Source organism: Eurosta solidaginis, chromosome 1 (assembly GCF_040869045.1).
Source record: "Eurosta solidaginis isolate ZX-2024a chromosome 1, ASM4086904v1, whole genome shotgun sequence".
Taxonomy (NCBI): Eukaryota; Metazoa; Arthropoda; class Insecta; order Diptera; family Tephritidae; genus Eurosta; species Eurosta solidaginis.
In genome coordinates this window covers 22,931,645-22,951,234 of record NC_090319.1, presented here as the reverse complement: position 1 = coordinate 22,951,234, position 19,590 = coordinate 22,931,645, and the positions used below count along the sequence as shown (strand labels likewise).

At 35.8% G+C, this 19,590-nt stretch overlaps 1 protein-coding gene across 4 annotated transcripts in view; it reads right to left on the bottom strand.

Moving 5' to 3' along the window:
- Nucleotides 1-19,590, bottom strand: part of LOC137250171 (diacylglycerol kinase eta) — a 207,883-nt gene that overhangs the window by 67,632 nt on the left and 120,661 nt on the right. For all 4 annotated transcript variants that reach the window (XM_067782561.1, XM_067782566.1, XM_067782581.1 and 1 more), the window contains exon 2: nucleotides 709-789. The gene's annotated coding sequence lies outside the window, so the exon portion shown is untranslated. The remainder of the gene's footprint in view (nucleotides 1-708; nucleotides 790-19,590) is intronic.

Sequence of the window (19,590 nt, the reverse complement as noted above, 5' to 3'; positions counted from 1 at the left end):
CGATTAGTCTATGCCGTTACAGGGTACCGTTTTGCGAATAAAATTAATATACTCTGTGAGCTCTGTTCAGCTGAGTATAAATAGAAGCTGAGGTGGCAACCCTAAGTGGCAACCCTACTTAAAAATGTCAATAGAAATGCGGAGTATAATACATTTCTTTTGATACCCATATTGACATATCTCATGTAATGCCAAAAAATTACCCCGGGTCCATCCTAAACCGGTGGCCCGATCCATAGTAATTCTGTGTGGAACACCGTTCATTTATTCTCCAATATTTCCATTTATAACAATGAAGCGAGACAACCACTTTTTGAACAGAAATAACTGCTGTTTTAAATTTTGGGCTGCTAGATTGACCAAATACCCGATCGTGCGGCGTTGGTTACTAGGACATGTTTCTGAAATCCACTTTCAAATCAGCTAGCTTTTCCTGATCTGAGTTTTTAACTCGAAATCTCAAACACTCGTACTTCATACTGGTGTTAAAGCATGTTTTGTAAACTTTCTCTAAGTATTTCCCTTTTGTTGCTATTCTTTTCATACACAATTTTTGGTACATAAGTTTAAAATATGTTTTTCAATTCAAATTGTGTGAAATATTTAAAGGCGCGCTTAATAAGCTTAATTTTTTAATTTTTCTCAAGTATCAATATCAAAAACAATTGTATAATGCTAAATACATACACAATTATTTAAACAACGTACCTGAAAGCTGTGATTTACGTTCTTTATACTACATTCAGCCGTACATAAATCGGACAAATCAATTTCATCAAATACTTCACTCTGTAAATAAATAAACAGAAGAATAAATAATAAATAAATTGTTTACATTTGATATTGAAGAAAAAGGCAAATATTAAACTAATCTCTATGCAAACATAAAATTTTTAGAATGCTTTCTTGGCTTCAAAAATAAACCAGAGGTAAACAGATAAGCCAATATATGTATATGAGTATGTGTTTATTCTATATTTATAATATAGGTGTATATTAGACTGGGTCGAAAAAAAAATTTGCTAATGTCCGCCCCTAAATTTGAAGATAATGTTGAGAGGGTTTCGGAAACATTTTTAAAATTTTTTTTTGATCCTTCGAAATACAGCCAAAAAGGGTTTTCGTTGTAACTTGGTTATTTGACGTCCGATTTTTAAAATTGATATGTCATTATTTTGGCCTTGAGAAGCTACACATTTCCGTTTAATGTCCTTTTAAGCTATGAAGTCGTTTTCACATGATTAGGTCAGCTAACAAAATTTTATTTGCTGAACGCGTTCACAAAAAAATATAATTTCGAAATGTAGAATTTCGAATTTCGAACTTCGTAAGCCGATATTTTTTTTTTTTGGAGGCTAAGTTAGAAAAACGGAGATAGTACTTTGTTTACTTAAGCCCCAATCTCTACGAAAAAGTGGGTTTTGTCCAATACCCAGAAAAAAAGTTGATTTTGTCGGATAGTGTTATTATTATAAATACGAAACAACAGGTTTGACTCATTTATTTACTTTGACTTCCCCTATTCATGATATTTGGCATATCTTTATTAACTTTTCAATGCAAACCCTGCAATTTTTCCTCCAAAAATATCATGAATTTCAGGTCTAAGTATAATAAGAATCAGGTAAAATAACAGTTGCAATAAATATTGAAATTGTTATAACTTCTTTGTTTATTATTTTAGTAATATTGTTTCTAAGCAACATTTTCTTGAATTTTTAAGTACTATCGTTTGGTAAGGAAAAAAACATACATTAGGGGGGGGGGGGGGGGGGTAAAATTTTGTTAGCTGACCTAATCATGTGAAAACGACTTCATAGCTTAAAAGGACATAAAACGGAATTGTGAAGCTTCTCAAGGCCAAAATAATGAAATATCAACTTTAAAAATCGGACGTCAAATAACCAAGTTACAACGAAAAAACATTTTCGGCTGTATTTCGAAGGATCAAAAAAAATTAAAAAAAATTTTTGCGAAACCCTCTCAACATAATCTTCAAATTTAGGGGCCGACATTAGCAACTTTTTTTTTTGGATGGGGACCAACCCAGTCTAGTGTATATACACGTGGTTGTGGTTTTTCAATTACTTAAAAGTTACACTGTCAGTAACAGGTATATTTTGTTTAGTAATTATTTTCAAAACAAATTTTCCTTTTATTGTAATTACAATGCCAAATTTGGCCAAACTAACAAAGCTAGAAAAGTTCTTTTTGTTTTTGTTATTAATTACAATGGCTGTAAAATGTTACAATTTTGTTGACACATTTTCAAATAGACCACCAGCTTGTATCACAAAACGAAATCAACATCATCAGCACCAATAAAAACAAGTAAAGGTGTCTAAGTTGGGGTGTAACCGAACATTATATACTCAGCGTGAGCTTCAATTGCACATTTCATTTCAGATAAATTACTTTTCTACATTACACGTAGCACCGCCCATTTAAAAGAAAAATGTCTCCTCATTTCCTCTTACAGTAAAACTTGATACGTGAAATATCATTGATTCAAAACTATTTTTTGCTAAGTTATAGCTTATTATCCAAGTCTACGACCCTTTTAAATTTGTTTTGTATCTAAGTTGCCGTGGTCTTTATTAACCGATCTCGTCCATTTTCCCTAGAAATATTTCCTGCTATAGGGAAAACTTGTGTACCAAATTTTATTACGAACCGTTAATTTTTCTTCGAGTTATGGCTCTCGAAACATAGTAAATTGCTTAGTCGTAAAAGGGGCGGTGCCACGCCCATTTTTTAAATTTGTAGTTTTTCCTATTTATTGTTATAAATTCACTTGGGAAATGAAATACCATTGATATAAAGCTATTTTTTGCAAAGATATAGCTTATTTTATTCGTCGACGACCCTTTTTAAAATCTTTTATATAAAAGTGGGCGTAGTCCTTAACACATTTCGTTAATTTTTCTTCAAGTCATTCCTTTAGTAAAGGCAACCTCTCTGCCGAATTTTGTTACGATAGGTTTAACGATTTTTGATTTATGATTAATAATATTTGTAAAATTGATTTTATCATAAGTTGGTGGTGCCACGCCCATTTTGAAAAAATTTTCAAAATTTTTATCAACAGTCTCAATATGGTCAGCCCACACGTCAAATTTCAACATTCTAGGTGTATTATTTACTAAATTATCAGGTTTTTTGTGTTTTCCAAAATTTTATATATATAAAAAGGGGGCATGGTTATCATCCGATTTCGCTCATCTTCAATGCCAATCTATTCTGGGTCCAGCTAAACCAGTGTACAAAATTTGGTGCAGATATCTCAATATTGACTCAAGTTATCGTGCTAACGGACGGACGGACGGACATGGTTCAATCAAATTTTTTTTCGATACTGACGATTTTGATATATGAAAGTATATATCTATCTCGATTCCCTTATACCTGTACAACCAACCGTTATCCAATCAAAGTTAATATACTCTGTGCACAAAGCACGCTGAGTATAAAAAAATGAAACAGTGCGGAACGAATGGACAATGCGACAGCAGTTTTCATCATACCATGAAAGCCTCTTCTACTGGGTTTTTTTATGATGTCTCTTCAGAGCATATCGGGAATATGTAAGCTGCTCCCAACACGCTTGCGTTGCATGTGTGTTTCTAACCAAATGTTGCTGACTTGCGGATCACGAAAAATTATAAGGAGTAGGGCGCCCTCCTATTTTATACTATAAGATTTGATTTATACATTTCATACTTTTCAAAGACCGATAACAAGCGAAGACGCGACTTTGGCGGCGTTCCAAAACTTTGACAGCGCCATAAGATAATAATGAAACCCCTTCGAGCTTTGATCGATTTTAAGTGAACAGAGAATTTATGTACATCCGCTTTTTAAGAGCGTTGTTTTTGTTAATTGCACTTCTTGATAAGAGGATTCTCCATTTTATCTCCAAGTAAGCGTTGTTTGTACTATTCATTTTGGATCCCATCAAGACTTTGTAGTCGTTGACTGTATAGAATGAATATCAATTGGAAGGGGCGTGGCTGTCAAGGAGCAATTTTTTGATTTTTTCTTTTATGACAAAAAATGCTTCGTCCAGCTTGGCCCAGTTTATATGTTTATATAGTGCGGAGATCCTGGTGAAAAACCCTCCCTTACTCTTCACAGAGAATGCGCTAACTTTCAAAAAAAAAAAAAAAAATGGCCCAGGTAGCTATGGACTAATCAAACAGCAGTCAGTAGGTTGGGATAAATCCATTTAGAATGATTTCCAGTGTGCTTGATATTACTCTTCCATAGTGCAGAAGTCCTGGTAAAAACACTCGCCTTGCTCTTTACCGAGAACGCCTTAATTTTCAGGAAAACGGTTCAGGTGGAGCTTAGGACTGCTGGAACAGCAGTGGTAAAAGCACTCGCCTTGCTCTTTACCGAGAACGCCTTAATTTTCAGGAAAATGGTACAGGTGTAGCTTAGGGCTGCTCGAACAGCACTCAGTTGATTGCGATAAATGCATCCAGATTTCAGCGGTTTATTCCTGCGTTCCACCCAGAAATAACAGATACTGAGATGGTCAGACGGTCCACGTCATATCATAGGAGTTAGGTTCTTAAAATGAGGTTTTTTGGCCGAAAGCGTAATGGCTCAACTCAACTTTTACATACCAAACTTGGAATCCTAGGTTTGATATAAGTTTCATATGAGGAATCGAATAAATCCGTATAAGCCGTTTCATCAGGTCTGACGGATTCAAACGAAATGCCTTGAATATATAAGCGCCACAAATAAAACAAGAACTGTTTAGATTGTTTGCAGACATTCTTCTTGATGAACTCATAATAGAAAGCAATGGACTACAGCAGTTATTACACCTACATTGGTAATATATCAACTTAGAAGTGTTTTTTTGGCATAATATCCTTATTTAAAAAATATTTAGCTGCTTGAAGCAACTTGACTGCAAGTTTAAAATCAGCGACCTCAAATTAGTGAGAAAGTGCTGTTCGGTCCAGTAGTGTTATCAAAGGTCTGGTTCCATAAACAAATGAGCCAAGATCACGCATTCCGGAATTGTTGTATTTGTAATCGAATTTGAAGAAAAAAAGTTTGATGACGTAGAGCTTTTGAAATTTTTCGATTTATTACATTTCTCTCATATTTCGCTACCAGTGTTTGGAGTATTTATAACTGTTACCGAAGTAAACGACTACGACGGAGTAAAAATTGAATTTTCCGAGTAATTTTATTCTTCCTTTTTTGAAAGCCGGCGAACAACTAAAATAAAATTTACTTCGTGGCTTAGCAAACCCTTCGACTATGTTTCTGCTGTAAAATGTTTATTAGCAAAAAAGTTATCTGCCTTATCAGATACATACGAAGTCGGCCTAAAACATGTAGGATGACCAATTAATGCTCCCATTAGCGCACCATATTCTGGAAGAAAAGTGGGCTCTATCTCCCCGGATATTTAAAGCGAAAAAATATTTTTATTATTATTTTCGGTTTGCCATACATATTCCATTCTCTTTTAATGACAGAAGGTTTCAAGACCGGGGGAGATTTCTGCGGGATTGATAATGGCAACCTGGTAACTGACGTACAGAGTGTGGGGGAAGAAGAACCCGATACCCCGATCGCCGATGATGAAAAACAATATCTGGCATCCAACGATGGCAAAGTGAGAATGAAAATATCCCAGTTAAAAAATCACAAGGTACCAAGTAATGACGGGATACCAGCCGGGCTGTTAAAACATGGAGGCGAAGAGTTGGTATAAGGTGAAGCAGCAAAAAACGTGGATCTTGCGATAAATGAGGACGAGACGAAGTACTTGTTCTCATCGTGACCTTTGTAGCTACGTTACTTTTGAAGAATTTCGTCTAATTGGGAAGCAGCATTAAAAGCAAAAACAATGTCCGCCTAGAAATCAAACGGAGAATTACTATTGCCAACAAGTGCTTCTTTTTCGAAGAACAAAAATCTCGCTCTACAATTCACTCATCATACCTGTCCTGATGAAATGTGTCCTCGGAATCATGGAAGTTATCAAGAGAAGATGGCTCTTTCAGTATTCGAAAGCAAAATTCTCCGGAAGATTTATAGTCCTGTCCGTGATGTCGACGGCGAGTATCGAAGGAGGTATAATGATGAGCTATATGAGCTTTTCGCAGATATGACGACAGAGCAGCTATGTCATTTTATCCGGATGGACTAATACGCTCCGACCGAAACAATCAGCTTTTCATACGTACGCAATGAAAACTTCAACCAAATAAACCCTTGAGGTAAGTAATATAGTAGGAGATAAGAACGTAGCAAAATACTCCGATTTGAATAAAGTCTGAATACTGCGTCAGAAATGAAACATGTTGTCAAAAATGTGACGTAACGCTTTTTTTGCTCTCTCATTTTTTATTGCGGGATGTGTTTATTGACGCATGGCTTGGTTCTACTAGGAATTAACAGTACCAATTCGGCGTACAGAAGAATGTCAAGTAAAAATAAAATTTTAATTGATTTCAATTAACTGAAATATTGAAGTACAATGCGCTGTATGAAAAATAATCAAGAAGAGGCAAACAGCTGTTGGGATAACAGTGCCTGGTACTGAATTCGCCTTGCGCATAAAACTTAACAATGATAATTATTTATTTAAAATTCTATACCTAATTCGCTTTGAATGAAAAGTTCATCTGCTGATTTGTATGCGATCGCTAATTTTCGAATGTTGAAAGTGTCTGCAAAGGGCACTTCCATTAAAATTCGGCTTAACTTTTGTCTTCACATCGCCTTAAATTCACAATCTTCACCTTAATGAGCGCAAAAATCATGCTGGTCTTTATAATTCTTTTCAAAAAAGGTTCATGTTATATTTAATTTTTCATTTAGTTCTTCTTGCTTTGCGCTTTCTCTATTTCTCTTCCTGAATTTGCCATTTTAATGTTTTCGTTTGGTAGATTAACACCCATTAATCTTGTTGTTCAACTGCACTAAACTAAAACATTGCAATAATTCGGTGAACACAGTCAGTCTCAGTGAGGTCCTTTTACATCAGTCGATTCAACCATACCTACACAGCGCATTTGTACTCTAACGAATATTACCAGCACTAAGGGGTACTATCATCTCTAAGCCGATGCTAAGCAGTGACTTATATGCACATCAATAATTCAATCATTTTGTCTACACATATGTACATATACGCAGCGGAGAAGCAACGCACAACCACATGAATAAATCTGAGATACTCCCGAAAGTATGCAATGGTTGTGCAAGTGTCGCTCACACATACAAACACATGCAGATATCTTATCTGAGATGCTCCCAAAAGTATGCAATTATAATTGTGTTCACACATACACGCGCATATGAGAAGCTAAAAACGTAGTAATTTTATAGCTGATGGCCAACTAGTAGATTCTGGAAATAGAAGCGCCTAGAAGATGCGAACGAGAAATCACAGAGTATAAAAAGGCAGCAACAGTCGAGGCGGCCACCGTAGTGTAATGGTAGCGTGCTCCACCTACCACACCGTATGCCTTGGGTTCACACCCTGGGCAAAGCAACATCAAAATTTTAGAAATAAGGTTTTTCAATTAGAAGAACATTTTTCTAAGCGGGGTCGACCCTCGGCAGTGTTTGGCGAGCGCTCCGAGTGTATTTCTGCCATGAAAAGCTCTCAGTGAAAACTCATCTGCCTTGCAGATGCCGTTCGGAGTCGGCCTAAAACATGTAGGTCCCGTCCGGCCAATTTATAGGGAAAATCAAAAGCACGACGCAAATTGGAAGAGAAGCTCGGCCTACAATCTTTTCGGAGGTTATCGCGCCTTAAATTTTTTTATTTTTAACAGTGGAGGTGCGACAATCAGTTCCATTTAAGCAAGCTATTTGGTTGTGAAGTATCAGTGTTATTATGAAGTACTTTAATAAAGGCCATTTTACATTATTAAATTTTGGAGTTATTTATTCAACAGTTTAGCGATAAGAACGTTAGTAGAAGGTTGAGAATAAGAGGATTTGCAGCAAATTCGTTACAGTACTAATAATCGTTTTCTGTATTTGATAAATACCTCTAATACGCTCAGCAAAATTTGGATCAAAGTAATTTCTGTCAACTGTCAACAACATTTTCAGTTTTGTTGAAGAGTAGTGACGGCAATTGTAAAAACATTAATTTCAACAATATCACAGCAGTAGCAGCTGCAAATAGCATTTCGAAATTTATTGCGTTACATTGTAGGTACTAAGGATGTAAATGATATCGTTTTAAGTACAAAATGTGATGTATGCTACATACACGGTTGCCACTTTGGAACGTTCTCCTCAATTTTGGTCCTTTTTATGCAGTAGCCCTTCTTAGGCAGTAACGTTTCTTTCTTTTTCACAATATTGCTCAGAAATTTTCCACGCGTTCGTTAACCCATATAAAATTTTGAATTTACTTTAATAGAACTCTCACCACAACAAATTCCTCCCTCAGTCAATAAAATGTACCAGCACAATGACTTTTCATCTAGGAGATAATTTGGACGAGGCATTAAACAGAAAAGTGTAGGAAAACTGATTTTTGTTAATTGTTTGATGAAACAACCGACTTATCAAAAAAAAAAAAACTCGGTTTCTTAATGTATATTGGAACGATTTTCCGTCATCTCTTGTCAAATTTGGTTTCGAGACAAACCGGTTGCGGCGTTGTGCCATCATCAGTGTCGATTTTCGCTATGATCTGTTGTTGTCGTTTGTCCTGTATTTATAGTTCGTAGGTACATGAGCAGTTTTTGCCAAATTGATGCTTGTGTATAATTTAAATATGTGTATGTGCTGTGTGTTCATTCAGAACCGAGGGTAGTTTACTAATCGATTTGTGTGGCTGACTGGGATAGGTAAAAATCCGTAATTTTAGTCGTTTGACCTTCCTTGTGGGTTTGTTGTTTTAGTGTGTTAATTGTTTTATGTTTATTTGTTGTTGTGTGTTTGTCTGTAACAAGTTTTAAAAGCTCGAATATTGTGTCAGAAATTGTGTTTATCTGTTCGTTTATTATTCTACCGTCGAATGTTTTCTATTTGTAGATTTCCATGTTTTCGAGTACGTTGATACGTCGGCCCTTTGCTTGTATGTGAAGAACCCTAACTGTTTTATTGATGTTTGCTGGGGAACATTCAATCTCGACCATGTGATTCGCGAAGTTAGACTCGGGTATAATGTTTGGATTCCGCATTTTTTTGTTGTAAACTCTAATATGTTCTCTGGACCTCGTTCTTATTTGCCGTCCTGTTTGTCCTATGTAACTATGCTGGCATCCGCAGGTAAGCTTGTATATGCCGTGGCTGCTATACGGATCCTCTGAGTTAGTGTTAGTTCTTAGTTTTCGCCCTAAATTGTTCGATGTTTTGAATGCTGTGTTAATGCTGTATTTTTTAAAGAAGTTTGCCAACTTATATGTTGCTTTTCCAGTATATGTCATATTCGTCCAGCTTTTTATTTTCCTTTACATTATTTCTTTTTGGTTCTCCATTTGTCCTTCTGAACTTATCTACTAGTGCTTTTTTATATCCGTTGTTTGCAGCGATATTATATATGACCTCAAGTTCTTATATGCCTATTGTGTAAGAGGTGTTCTTTCAAGTCTATGTACCAAGTGTTTTGATGCTGCATTTTTATGCTGTTGGGCATGATTTGAGGTATTATGTATTATTGTGTCGGTGGCCATTGGCTTTCTATATATGTCATAGTTAAATCTTTGGCTTCTTTATCAATATTTATCGTGAGGTATAGATAGTTGATTTTCCGTCTTTTTCGGTTTCCATTGTAAATTTTATATTTCCGTGCGGATTGTTGAGGTACTCCGATACAAGCTCTTTGTTATTAGTAGTTAAAACGCATATTATGTCATCCACGTGTCTAGCATAAAATGACACGCCTAATTTGGACTTCCTCTCCTGTATGTACTCTTCTTCCAGATTTTGCATGACCACTTCCATAAGAATTGCTGTTGTGGGGCTTCCCATTCCAAGACCATTTGTTTGTCTATATATTTTATAGTTGAATTGAAAATAGTTTTGACGTAAAGTGGTTCTTAGCGTATTTGTGATTTGAATATTTTTTATTTTGTTTTTTGTATTATGAAGTATTTTTGAGCTAACTATGTCCAAAGTCTCCCATAGTGGTATTGATGGGTATAAATCTTTTATGTCAGAAGATACCAATTTGCTGTTCTTTGTTAGCTCTACGGTCTCAAGTCTCTCTATCAGCTCGGTAGTGTTAACTATTGCATGTTCGTTCCTTAGCTCCAGAGTACCTTTCAAGATCGTTTTTAAATATTTGGACAATCTGTAACATGGCGCCGATTTAAAATTAATAGTGGACCTCATTGGCGTGTCCGGCTTGTGGATTTTTGGTAGTGCAATCAGTTGAGGAGCCGAAGGGTTCATTTGGACCAATCTATGTGCCATGTTAGAATCTAATATATTTGTTGCATTTTTGATAGCAACTTTGATTTGTTTTTGGTATTCATCTGTGGGATCCTCTCTCATTCTACGACATTCATCTCTATGAGATCTTCGGTTTTGGATATATATTTCTCTTTTTCGATTAGAACAGTGGTGTTTCCTTTGTCCGCTTTCATAATAAATGTTTCATAATAATAATGATAATAATGGCTAGACATTTCGATTGGTTATCAGACATGTAGTGAAAGATTTTTGTCACTTGTATTTGACAGTGATTGCCACTGATGATTACGATGGGCATCTAGTTAAATGAATTGAAACCCAAGTAAAAGAGTGAAACTAATTTTTTTTTATGTTAAGTATACATGCTACTCATTCAATAATATCGAAAGGCAATGAGAATTTGCGAAGGAATAACTATATCAATGTGCCAAAGTAAGGGCCGACAACAGAGTGGAAGCGAGAAGCGTTGCTATAATATGAAGATAGAAAGCTATGAAAATGATATCTTATGGAGAATTGTAAAAGTAGTCACAGTACCAGAAATGTTTCAAGCTTATTGTTATAGCGAGCTTTTTGCCGTGAGCCCTAGTACTTTAAAAGTTTGTGCAAAGAAATTTTATGCATTACTTCTCGTTTGGCAGGTCGATATTTAAATATGAAGATTAAACGTTAAGGGAAAAAATTAAGCATCTATAAAAATAGCGCTCGCAAATTGTTCAGGTTAATTTATGATTTATTGAGTTTTCCACATAGTTCGGCAACACCAGAACGAAAATTTTTGAACAGTCCCTTTGTTCGAGCGGGGATAAATGAAGCCGGAATTCCTCGTGAATTCCGGAAACGGGGAACCTATGGGGAGCCGGCTCTTGAAACTCGGGATAATGCGAAACTTACCAGCTGTACTTAGCTGTCCAACAACAAATAAAGATGCAAATTAACTATGCAACGATATAGGTATATATATATATATGCAAGCCTGTCGCACAGGCCTTTATTCAAAATATATGTAAATCACAAATATAATGGCAAAATAAATGATATGGTAAAACACTCACCTGGTGGTCGGTGGTAAAAGAATAAGGGAGAGCCTATAGCTGTTCGTCCCTTTTATAGGCTCTAACGAACTGATGCCATTTAACGGAACCGTTTTTAGTAGAGCAAAGTCCACAAAAGGGAAAGAAACGCAACGAGTGATTGCAGCGAGTTTCCACCAGCGACCTCTCCAGGTGAGGTTTAGGGATGATAATGCAGGCTTTAACACCCTTACTATAACTTAACTGCGTCATACATTTTATTTCACTGCAATCAACAACATAATGCTGGAACTAAGAGCTTTGTTAGCAAAAGTAGATTCACAACGTTTGGTTTGTGAAAGGCATAGACTTATCCAAGAAATATGATTATATAATACTATGAAGTACACTTTATCTTTGGTTGTTCAGTTGGAATTAAAGCAAAGTATTCACTAGGCACAATAGACCTATGGTCAGGTAGGGCAGTAAAATCCTAAATAAATTATCTATCTAAAGTCTGTTTAGTAAAATTTTTTATAGGAAATCATGGAAACATCCATGGTCCTTTGGTCCTATTTTTTGTTTTTGAGATTTGGTCCTTTTTTCGATGAATTTTGATCCCAAATGAAAAATGGTGTGGCAACCGTGGCTACATATATTGTTATACTCGTTAACTTAGTAGTACACATTTTCTAAAAGCATACTAAGTGAGCTATTGGAGCTTTCAATGGCACGAAAACTAATTTATTACTGCAATATGTTTCATATAATTCCAATAGTATTTAATAGCACACACTTACAAACTTTCAATGCTCTACATAATAATATTAAGTCGATTGTACATATACGAATGTTAGTAATGGCTTGTACTGGTGCATTAATTCAGTCGATTGATAGACTTAATTTGTATTTAGTACATTTTTTGTTATGACATCTTAATAATTATTTCATGGATCATAGCAACGTTAGCAACTACTCAATTTTACCTAAGTGAAAAGTGGTCATAACCGTTTAAGCGCCAATTAAGTAAGTAAGTAAGAAAAGTAAATAACATACTTACGTTAAGCACACTTGAGACGAAAATTGCTACCACTTAAACTCATTGGCTAACAAATAAACACGGCACGATTTTCGGATGTGCCGAAGACCTCATACCATCCCATGAATAAGTCTTAACAATATACCTCGATATGCCTTGTAAAAGCGAACCAGCACTGCTGGACTGACAAAGACGAAGAGGCTGTAGCAAAGCCACGTCTTGTTGTTGTACAAGATTTTCCTAATTGCTTGTTGATGCATATATTTACGCTCCTACTACAATAAATTACTCTGCTGCCATCACGACTGATATTCTTAAAGGAGAGCATGCAAGGTCATTGAATTTACGTAGCTTAATTATATTCCCGCTGAAGAGTACTGGAAAGCCGGCCACACTTTTCAATGGCGGCTGCAGCCTTAGGGGGAGAACTTGATCCTATGAGACAGCACGACACTGGCGGGCGAATCCCCAATATGCCCCCTTAAACCAGCGCATCAGACAGCTTGTGGAACATAAGCGGACGAAATAGGAGAAACTTCTAAAGAATTGTTACCTTTATGGCAGTTTGGGTTAGCTTTAGTCCACCGTCCACCATTCACGACTTAGCACAACGACGAAGTATGTATTGCCTTCCGCGTTAAAGTGTTGCCGGATGCCAAAAAGTTATGAGCTATTTTTGCTGGCAATATGTACAACAATCGGTGAACAAATCCAATTTGTCTTTGTCCACTTTCGTCAGCGCCGAAAAATCGAAAATGGCGAAGGTGGTACCGCTACTAAAGCCTGGTAAATCAGCCAACGTAGGAGAATCATATCATACAATATTAGCCATTTCGCTCCGCAAATTCACCTCGAACCTGCGACTTGCCAAACATCAGTATGGCTTTAAAAAACACGCAGATAAATTGCGGATTTAGTCAAAAACCCCACCACAGAACGCGCTCATAGCGCTAGGCTCATCATAAGCTTTTGACACAGTCAACCAAGGCACGTTTCTGCAAGAATTTGAAGGGTCCACCCTTATTCTTAGTTTAAAAAGGTGGACTGCATATTTTCCGTCTTGACGACAGGCATCACCGCAATGCACGAACGTCGAAAAGCCAAAAATTTGGTTAAGATATAAAATTAAATTGACCAGAAAAACATTAAAATACACGAACGTATTTTCTTAACCCAGTAGAATTAAAAAAAGGGTACCAAAAAGTGGTACCCTATCACCGCTTTATTTAAATTCTAAATATCGAAACTCCCTTCGACACCTGCAGCAATTACCGTTGTATCCTACGCCGACGACTGTACATTAATAAATAAGGCAAATATCGACTAAGTCAATGACACGTCGATGGTATTACACTTCCGACTCTTACATCTAAAAACACTGGGTATGACGTTCGAACAGGATCTACATTTTGGCGAGCATGTATCCGCAATTTTACAGTAAAACCAGAGCCATACTAAAATCCACAAATCTCTTGTCGGCAACACTTGGGGTAGAAATAAAGGAATGCTCAAGTTCATGAAGAAATTGGCCGACCGCTTGGCTGCTACGCATTCTCAACATGATCAAAGAGCCTAAAGGATATACACTGCAAGTACCTAAAGTCCTGTCAAAACACCGCTTTCAGAATTACTACGTGTTATCTTATTATGTCTCCAGAGCACCATATGCACAGTGCAACGAGAATACTCCTCATAAGGGAGAGAAATGAAGTCCTGAACAAACAGTTTCTGTTAAATAACCAGAAACCTGGGCATCCCAACAGTCATCTGATTGCGGAGGCCGCGACAACCAAGGACTTAATAACTCATCTCCGCAAGTCACATGAGGAAATACGGCATCTAAAAGTTCTGCCTTATGCAAAAGAAAAGCGCAAAACGTCCTCAGTGATATCCACAAAAGGGCGTTGGACCTCAGAAAGCTACGTCCGTAGAGAGACGCAGCTTAACTTCGATCTGGCTAATGTAATAGGTTAAACTCTTATCTATCAAGGATCATTCCCGTCATAAATACTGTATGTCCTGATTGTAACGTGCCCCCATAAGACACCAACCATATTTCAATTACAATTTAGAACCAATGCCTCAACGCAAAATTATTTATTCTTTCTTCATGAAAAACGATAGCGTCTTAGCCACTCACTTAATATATATATGTATTAGAGTAGGTAAAATTGTCTTTCCATCAGGAGTATAGCAAAAACGGAATCTACAGATGATTCTAAGAAAAATTGTTGAAAACACCATAGCTGTAGTTCCGATTTCGAGTCCCCGACTTTTGCCATATGAACGTTGAGTTTGGCCAAAAAATCTTCATAGCTTCTGATATGATTATTGGAAAAATATCACATTTGGCTTACTTTAAAGGTATTTTACGTACATTTCAGAATCTGTATTAATATCTACATAATGATAGAAAATTCACAATACCTGAATATATGGATGACATTGTAGAAGAAACACAACAATGCCAAAAAAAGATTTTAAAAAATAATAGCATAACATTACTTTTATTTTGAAAAAGACGTTAAAATGGTCAATTCTAAGTAAAAAATAATTTTTTTTAATAAATTACATTGAAATTGTAAAAATGTTGTTTTTTTGCTTAAATAAAATAAAATAAATGTAAGGCGCGATAACCTCTAAGGCTGAGCTTCTCTTCCAATTTGCGTCGTGCTCCTCTTGATTTTCCCTACAAATTGGCCGGACGGGACCTACGTGTTTTATGCCGACTCCGAACGGCATCTGCAAGGCAGATGAGTTTTCACTGAGAGATTTTCATGGCAGAAATACACTCGGAGCGCTTGCCAAACACTGCCGAGGGGCGACCCAGCTTAGAAAAATTATCTTCTAATTGAAAAACCTTATTTCTAAAATTTTGATGTTGCTTTGCCCGGTGTGCGAACCCAGGACATACGGTGCGGTAGGCGGAGGACGCTACCATCACACCACGGAGGCCGCCATTACTTGAAAACATAGGTTTTTTTTTAATTTTTTTCTACTAAAACGAATTCGAAAAAATAAAACTGCCTAAACGAAAGTTGTGGGAAATGTTCTGAACTTATTTTAGCTGTAAAGAAAAAAATGCTAATATAGTAGTTAAAATTTCGTTTTAGGCTAATTTCTCATAATTTAGGCCTGATATCTGTACTAAAATTCAAAAACACTATAAACATTAGTACAGATTCTGAAATGTACGTAAAATACCTTTTAAGTAAGCCTAATGAGATATATTTCCTATAATTATATCAGAAGCTATAAAAATTCTTTGGCCAAACTCTACATTCAAATGCGAAATATCTATTTTGCAAAAGTCGGGTACTCGAAATCGCACTTACGGCTAAGGCATCTTCAACCGTTTTTCTTTGAATGATATGTAACTTACGTTTTTGCTATACTCCTGATGAAAAAAAAATCCATTCATACACTTTGACACGCTCTAATGTGTATTTATATATATTTCAAACTTGAAATCACTTATTAAATCTCCTTATTTGCTTTTGATTATATTTTATGACATAAGTATCGTAACAAATTTTTAGCTTTATTCTCGACATTCTATTGTTAAATTTTTGGTCGTGTTAGCCATGTCAATGACTCGTGTCAACGGCTACCTTTTTGTCATTCAATTGCAGCTAAATGTACTTGAACTTGCTCTTGTCCACAAATAGTTGAAGCATCGAGTCGAACTAATCCAAAAACAAAAACAACAAGTAAAGGTGTCTAAGTTCGGGTGTAATCGAACATTATATACTCCGCGTGAGCTTCAATTGCACATTTCATTTCAGATAAATTACTTTTCTGCATAACACGTGGCACCGCCCGTTTAAAAAAAAATGTCTCTCCATTTCCTCTTACAATAAAACTTGATAAGTGAAATATCATTGATTCAAAACTATTTTTGCTAAGTTATATCTTATTATTCTAGTCTACGGCCCTTTTAAACCTTTTAAACTTGTTTTATACCTAAATTGCCGTGCTCTTCAACCGATCCCGTCCATTTTTACTAGAAATGTTTTCTGCTATAAGGAAAATATGTGTACCCAATTTTATTACGATCCATTAATTTTTCTTCGAGTTATGGCTCCGGAAACATTGAAAATTGCTTAGACAAAAAAGGGCGGTGCCACATCCATTTTACCAAATTTAAGTGTGTTCCAATTTTTTTTTTTTTTTATTTTTTTAATGGACGTTGTGGCAGCGCGCTGCCCTCAAGTGGCCCAATGAAACCAGGCTAATCCTGTTCACGCGATCGATTTATATATATATATAATAACTTTTTTTTTTTTTTTTTTTATTTTGCCGAGTCTTTGATGGGCAGCGGTTTGTCAAGCGTCACGATCTGAGACTGCTAAGCTACAGAAGAAATTTCATCAGCCAAGCGTAATACTTAAAGAGAACAGAAGCAAACGTATTATACATTAATTTAGAGAGGTGAGAACAATCTTTTTTATAGAAAAAAGGGAGTCCGAGCTATCAAATGTGTTTGAGTGAGAGTTATAATCTTGGCATAAATGCCGAAAAGGTTCACTTTGTTCGAAATTCGTTCTACATTGTTTCAGCAGAAGAGGTTTGAAGTGTCTCGATGTCCGAGAGGGAACGCAAAAGTTCACTTCATTCAGAAGGAATGGGCTCGAAATTGATCCATTTAAAAGTTTTGTCATAAATATCACACCAAGCATTTCCCTTCGACTAGCAAGAGTTGGAAGATTGATAAGCTTTAATCGATTAGTATAAGGTGGAAGATTAGTTAAAGAGTCCCTTTGGAAATTTCTTAAGGCAAATAGTAAAAATTGTTTTTGTATTGATTCGAGACTGTCTGCATGGACTTGATAACGCGGATTCCAAATTATCGAGCCGTATTCTAATATTGGCCTAACTAATGTTGTAAAAAGTGCTTTAGTTATGTAAGGGTCGTTAAATTCTTTTGACCACCGTTTAACAAATGCAAAAACACCTTTGCCTTTATTCACTGTAGCATTAATATGAAGATTGAAACTAAGTTTGGAATCCATCATGACTCCCAAGTCAATAAAATTATTTACAGTTTCTAGACTATAGTTGTTAATTGTATATGAAGCTGGTGGCGAAACTCTCCGAGAAAAACACATGAATTTACATTTTTTGAGATTGAGCGGCATATAATTTACATTGCACCAGGTAACCAAGTGATTTAAATCCATTTGAAGCAAGGAATGTTCCTCAACCGAGGCACATGATTTGAAAAGTTTTACATCGTCTGCGTACATCAAGATTTTTGAGTATTTAATTGTACCAGATATATCGTTTATGAACAACAAGAACAGAATCGGACCAAGATGGCTGCCCTGAGGAACACCAGAAGAAACATTGATGACCCCAGAAAGTGTATTTTTAAAGATTACTTTTTGCGTACGATAACCAAGATACGAAGAAATCCAACATATAAGACGGGGTTGAAAACCGAGTTGACTGAGCTTATGAATAAGTAATGGGTGTGATACTTTGTCGAAAGCTTTACTGAAATCGGTGTAAATTACATCAGTGTGAAGGCCTTTTCTAAATCCATTAGAAACGTGGGTTGTAAATTCTAGTAAATTGGTGATAGGTGATTTGCCCTTACAGAACCCATGCTGCGAGCTTGCAATTATGGGGGAAATAGAGAATGTTAGGTGGTGGGTAACAATAGCCTCAAATAACTTTGGGATAGCGGATAACTTTGCTATGCCCCGGTAGTTTTCTATTGAAGACCTGCTTCCATTTTTATGAAGCGGAATAAGAAAAGATTCCTTCCATATTGTTGGGAAAACGCCATAAATTAAAGATAAATTAAATAAATCTGTTAGCGGCTGATAGATGTTTGCGGCACATTTTTTAAGAAAGTGTGTCGGGATCCTGTCGGGGCCGTATGAATATGATACTTTTAAAGTTTTTAAATAAGATAATACATCTTCTGAAGATATAAATGGAGCTCTGATTGAATAACATGAATCAATATGGTATGGGTATTCATTAGGTGAAACGTTGGTCTCAATAGAGTAATTTGATTTGAAAAATTCCGCAAAGAAGTCGGCGATCTCTTGATCGTCGCTGGAAATATTATCTTGGAATTTCGTGGATGATGGAAACCCTTTCACCCTGCGTTTAGAGTTTACGAATCCGTAAAATGCCTTCGGGTTGCAAGTTATATTTCTTTTCATTTTACAAAGATAAGCTTTGTAACACTTTTTGTTCAATTGAAAATACTTGCAGCGTAGAATCGAGTACTGTAAGTAATGGTTATGTAAACCCGTCTTTTTGAACAACTTGAAAGATCGAGACTTTTTATTCTTTAAAATTTTCAGCTCTTTAGTGAACCATACTTGGCTTGTATCGGAATGTACACAAATCCGCTTAGGTACGTATTTTTCAAAAAGACAGTAAATGGAGAAGACAGTTAATGTTATAATTCAATTTAGAAAGTAAAATTCTATTGATACAAAACTCTTTTTCGCTAAGATATAGCTAATTATTTTCGTCTACGATCCTTCTAAAAATCTTTTATATAAAAGTGGGCGTGGTCTTTAACCGATCTCGTCCATTCTTTCTAGAAATATTTCTTGCTATAGGGAAAATTTGTGTACCCAATTTTATTAAAATCCGTTAATTTTTCTTCGAGGTATGGCTCCCGAAACATAGAAAATTGCTTAGTCATAAAAGGGGCGGTGCGACGCCCATTTTTTAAAATTTGAGTTTTCCCTATTTATTGTTATAAATCCACTTGGGAAATGAAACATCTTTGTTATAAAGCTCTTTTTTGCAAAGATATAGCTTATTTTATTCGTCCACGACCCTTTTAAAAATCTTTTATGTAAAAGTGGGCGTGGGCCTTAACCGATTTCGTTAATTTTTCTTCAAAGCATTCCTTATAGTAAGCCAACCTCTCTGTCGAATTTGTTACGATAGGTTTAACGATTTTTGATTTATCATTAATAATATATGTAAAATTGATTTTATCACAAGTGGGCGGGGCCACGCCCATTTAAATTTTTTTTTTTTTTTCAAATTTTTATCAAGAGTCTCTGTATCAGTCCACATGTCAATTTCAGCATTTTAGGTGTATTATTTACTAAATAATCAGGTTTTTTGTGTTTTCCAAAATGTTGC